This window comes from Trachinotus anak, unplaced genomic scaffold (genome assembly GCF_046630095.1).
Source record: "Trachinotus anak isolate AG129_WGS33_773 ecotype Australia unplaced genomic scaffold, CSIRO_AGI_Tana_v1 ptg000025l, whole genome shotgun sequence".
NCBI lineage: Eukaryota > Metazoa > Chordata > Actinopteri > Carangiformes > Carangidae > Trachinotus > Trachinotus anak.
Window position 1 is genome coordinate 1,049,825 of NW_027273876.1, and position 6,000 is coordinate 1,055,824.

Genomic DNA, 6,000 nt, shown 5'->3' on the forward strand with positions numbered 1-6,000 from the left:
ATAAGAGGCAGCAGCAGAGCTTCATTAGAGAGTATCTGCCTCAGTGAGTCAGTATTTGAAGAATGGTGACATTGTCTAACATTTACTGTCAGAGGTATCTTCACACAGCAACTCTCTGATATGTCTCCCATCAGTAGCGCCGTTAAAAAGGCAGAAGCTTGAATATTTCTCACCTCTCAGATGTGAACAGCTCTCTGGTGGCCCACTCAGGATCGAGCAGAGTTTTAACACTGGGCTCTTTTCATGGCTGTGTGGGAGTAACACCTCTGTAATGAGCTGAAACCAGTTAAAAGGCTGTGGATCATAACTGGGTTTTAACACCAGCTCTGGCTTCAGACTGCTGTGGAAATGAGTCATCAGATTTCTGGGTTGTCTCTAACTTCTTGATGGTGTCAGTGTGGCTTTTATCAACAGAGATCTGTCCTGTCTGTGATTTAATTAGAAAATCTATAGGATTGTTTTGTCACTCATCATCCATCTCTGTGCAGTCTAATCTACCCATATTTACATTTTTAGCCATGTGAACAGTTTTTCTGGTGTTTTTTTCCAGTAACAGCTTTGGATCCATTTTTTTTTCTTACCTCTGTTTAATACTTAACTTCTCATTTAAAACCATGGTTAGTGGCTTAAATTGAAGAGGACCATTAAATGTATAGGCTTGAAGTTCTGGATGATTTTACTGAGCTCAAATTCACTTATTAAATCTGAATCCTCTCAGCTGCATTAATCAGATTTCACTGAGTTTAGCTTTCATCATTTTCAAGTCATCAGCTGTTTTTGGGCAAGTTTTTAGAGACAGCTACTAAATGAATCAACATTAACTTTAATGAAGCTAATTTAATATTGACAACCTGTAGCTTCAACCTGAACATGAGCAGCAGAAGGTGTTGATTATTGATTGATATATTTGTATTGATTGTTGTGAAATGACAGCTGGAAAGAAACTTGAAATCTGATCTTAACAGACTCCACATATTTGATATGATGCATAAAAAGCTGAAGTGGGAGGCGCCTATGTTTTAATGAGCTCTGATCAGCTGATTATTTCTCTGAAGGAGAATCTCAAACTACAAAAACACAAGCTATTAGAAGTTTATTGGAAGGATAAACCCTTGAGATGAATCATCTTGTTGTAGAGAGATGTTACAGAGTGATGTGTCTTCCCTCACAAACAATCTTTGGCAGAGTCCAGTCAGCACATTAACCAACAGACTGAAGTTTCTCATTAATTAACATTAATGAGTTACAGCTGATATAATCTAGCCGCTGACATCGTCAGAAAGTTACCTGACTGTTTTCTACGTTGGTCTTTGATATTAAAAATAATGAGGAGACACAAAAAGTTTGATGAGAGATTTGTTAGTGGAGCTTAACGAATCTGTTAAGTTTGATATATAAACGTGTTCTGGTTTTAACACATCCCCTTTTCACTTTGTCTCTTTCCCTCAAGTACTATAGCTTTACAGAATAAATCCTTTTCTTTTCTGTATGATGCTGTCAGATATATATATATATATATATATATATATATATATATATATATATATATATATATATATATATATATATATATATATATATATATATATATATTGTATACCTCATAGCACCGACTGAAGTTTATCCCTGTTAAACTAAGTGAAATATTCAGACCCAAGAATGAAGTTTTTAACAGCTGCTCCTTTAAGTCAGATGGAAAACTGTGGATTTCTTCTGTGGATTATTTTACACACTTTTATCTGAAATTTGTCTGAAGCATTTGGAGACTTTGACAATTCTTATTGCAGTGATATGCAGTCTTGAAAATAAGGTGGAACTTTTGTGGCTCATTGTAATTTAATGATGAATCCATTAAATTCATGTTGAGGCACTGCAACCTGATGAAATTCATTCAGTATGAAAGAAAGAAAAGACGTGGCGAAGCTTCCTGGAGCTCATGACGAGTCAAACACAGACACAGAGCAGGTTTACTGAGCAAACATGGCCACTGTTGAAAACCGCCACGTCCAGCCTGTTTGTGAAGGATGGCAGGGCATCACATCAGCTGCTCGGACAGATGTTTGCTTTGTGCTGCCCGCTGCTCGGATCTGAAGGTTTGCCTCTGCTCCCAGAGCCCCAGAACACTTCAGATCCAGCAGCTGACACAGCTGGCAGAGCAGAGAGAGCTGGACCTGATGACTAACTAAAACTACAGCTGCTCACAAACAACAGCTCCCCTGCCTCAGACTGTCAGAGAGGGCAGCACAGGACTGAAACTGGCACTGGTATCACCTCAGAAACAACTGCAGCAAACAGTCGTATGAAAGGCATCAGAACGTCACCACAGAAACCTACAAAGAACTGAAATTACTGAGTATTTAAAAACACTAGGTGATCACCAATGTATCACAAGAAAAAAGTGAAGTGATAGGGTAGTAGTGAAGAAATAGGGAATATGGGAAAGTCAGGACTTTTTTTTTGAAAGAGTGAAGACATTTTTTGGAAAGTATGGACCCTTTTTATAGGTACAGAGATTTTTGGAAAGAAAAGAAATTTTTTGGATCGTGAAGACATTTCTGAAATGTGAACACATTTTAGAAAAGTATGGACAATTTTTGTAGGTTCAGAGATTTTTGGAAAGACGTTTTTTTCAAGGTAAGGACATTTTTTTTTTTTTTTTTTAATTGCCTTCATTTTCTTGTTTTCCGAAGGGTACTTCAGGGTTAAGACTTGTTTTAGGGTCAAGGTATTTAGTAGCTCTGTTGTGTTCAGAGAGGAGGATGTGGTGCTATTTATTCCAGAGGAGTAGCACAGATAGTTAAATCTTGACTTGTATGGATGGTCACACTGGGCAACACTTCAGCTTATTCTCATAATTGAAAGCATCCAAACACAAACATAACACATGAATGTTTCATTTCGAGATCAGAGAATGAAAACTCCTCAATGTACACAGACTCAGCTCCTTGTGTTCCTCTCTGCAGCTCCTGGAGCAGGGAACATAAAAGCAGTGTTTCGGCCCTGACCATCCACCTCGTCCCCGGTGGAATAATTTGGAGCCTTTTAAATGCAATCACGGTCATCAAAGACATAATCTTTGCTGTCCACTGCCAGGAACCACAAGTAGCAAAGCGAAAAAACAAACCAGGAACATAAAACATAAAACACTCAGCATTATCTGTGCACGAGCTCAGGGGTTTTTACTGCCAACGCTGTTCAGACGAGGCCCAGCGGGACAGAGCGTCCCCAAGACAACCATAAAGCTTTGGTTGGCTTCCAGCAAAACCCTGAACGAGTTCCTGTTTGGCAGCAACAAGGCAGGTTTATTTGTGATTATGGGCCCTCTGTGTCTTGACAATTAAACTTTTAAATTTGTCAGCAAGTCTCAAAGGCTTCAGAGGGAGTGAGTTTCTCTCATAAAAGGTGGGAAAAACTTTGCATTCAAGTAAGGTAAGGGATAAAAATGAGGTAAGTTTTTTTTTTTTTTTTTTTTTGGGCCAGATCTTTGGCCTTCAAAATATTTCAAGATTTCAGAATAGAAATATGACCTCATAACAGATTGGGTTTTGGGTGTCTTTGTGTCCACCAATCATTTGTGTGAGTGTGTGTCATGTGCTGTGTTCAGTAATGTTCAGTGAAGGATGAAATAAGAACGACTTACTAAAGGGGAGCTTATTAAAATCCCCAGATGATTCAGGGACAGTCATCACATGGTGGAAATGTAATGACGTTGTTGTGAGAACAGTTTAAAACCTCTAACCTTCCTCCACCACTCCTCTTCAAGAGCATCACGACTGTGTCTGTACAAAGTTCTAGATTATAAGTGTTTCGTCTGTTGTCAAGTTGAGCCAGGAGAAACCTTTTCAGTTCATCAGTTGTTTATCTGAACAAGAAGTTGGTCTTCTAACCGTGAAACAAGATGATTAATTGTTTTGAAATGCTGTAGTGTTGCATGCTGGTAGTTGACTAAAGTACGTGTGTGGCCACTAAACCTACTAAAGCTACTAGAAGTTCCATATGCTTTGTCCTGTATGTTGTGCCATATGCTGTGTTGGTCTGTTGTGGTCTTTTTTTTTAAATTTCTGAGAAAGTCTTCTGAAAGCTTCCATAGAAGTCTGTCTTTGAAGAAAAAGAAAAATATAGCCTTGCAGTGTTTCCCACAGACCAGGTAGCAATTTGTGGTGCTCCACTGACACCGTTGGGGGAATCGAGTGTCACAGTGTCGTGGCGGTCGGTGGAGTCAGTCATTGTATGCAGAGCGTCTGCAGCGGGTGGCGTTCAACACTTTCTGAAGCTGCCATATGAAAAAAACTGTATCTATTGTTCTTCAGAGTCACCTGCTGAGACCATTATAAAGCTACAGCATTTGGAATTATTCAGCTCAATCTTACTTCTTTAAAAGTAAGTTCTTTAACTTAAAGAACTTACTTTTAAAGAAGTAAGAGATAAGAATAATAATAAGAAGAAGAATAGTTAATAAGAGAAGACAACTAAAAACATTTTTAATTATTAATAACAACTTTTAAAAAGTGCTCTATTCTTTTTGATTCGACTGTGGGCATAGTAGTCTATCTCAAATATAACCGCATCTCATTTTACGTAATCTGTGTTGCCAACACTGTCTACGCTGATTTCATTTCATATCATTACCTTTTCTCAGAGCAGGCGTATTTAAACAAAGTATAACTGACCTTTCGTAAACTCCAGACCGTCGCCGACCTTCTCTGTGCCAGTGCCAAAATAATCCACTGCGGCGGGTTTTCCTGTGATTGGTGCGTGCAGAGGAGGAGTGTGCCAATCAGACGAGTGTGTGTGCATGCACCAGTGATGCGCTGGTTGATTTTCCCGCGCAACGCTGGCATATGCGCGCTTGTCTGTGTGTGTGTGTGTGTGTGTGTGTGTGTGTGTGTGCGGGCGCGTGTGCCTGTGTCTGTGTGTGTCCGTGTGTGTCTGAGAATGACAGAGAAAGAGCGCTATGTGGAGATGAATGAACGGAACGATATTACATTGAGAGCATAGACGAGGGAAAACAACAACAATGGGGAAAAAAAAAACCAAAACGAATCATTCTGTGGCGCACCGCCACCGCCGTCTATGTATGGGAAACACTGCCTTGGTCTGGTCCCAGGTTCAGGTGTCAGGTCTAGTTTTTTAGGCCTGTGCAGAACTCTACTGAATAATCTAGTAGCTGTTTTGAATCCTTTGCTCAAAGACTCAACCAATCAGAAGATCAACAATTCAGTCAAGCAGCAAAAGCTTGGACAAATGTTTTTGAAATGTTCCTTTTGATATTGTGACATATTTTTGGTTTTGATAATTTCACTGTTTGGTGTCGGAGGGATGTTGATTTCCATAGAGATACAAAAGTGTAACACTGCTACAATGCAAAATATTGAAAGTAAACTTTCTTCATTTCTGAAAACTACACAGGTTTGTCATTTGTATTTATGCAGCGCAGATGTAACCCTGTGTCCTCAGAACCTCGACAGATAAGGAAAAACTCCCCAAAGAAAAAACATTTAAAAACAAACATATTCAGATGAATCTGACTTTACAACCCCTCCTGCTGGAGTCTCGACCTTTTTAGGACCTAAAAATTGAGACACAGTCTGGAAAAGGCTGAGAAAACCTTTTTTAAAAAAATTTTTTTTATTTGTATTTAAAATGAAGTTTTGTGTTTTTGATCTATTGTTGGACAAAAATGGATAAAAACATGAGGAAAAATGGAGGAACTGGAGGCTCTAACAGTGCTGAAGAGGTCAGCCTGTGTATTTTATTTTTCTCAGATGAATCCATGATATGAAAGAACAGTAAATGTCCAGCGGTCAGGTGATAAAGCAGCAGCGGAGCAGGAGAATAGATGTTCTGTTGTAACCAGAGGACGGCTCGTATAACAGAGCTGCTGCTGAACCTCAGCTGTTGGGCTCAGTTGTTTATTCACAGCTGCAGGGAGGTTAGATTTAAGGGGAAGTCAGAGTGGAATTGAAAATAAAACTTTAAAGTGCAGGTTTTGCACATGGA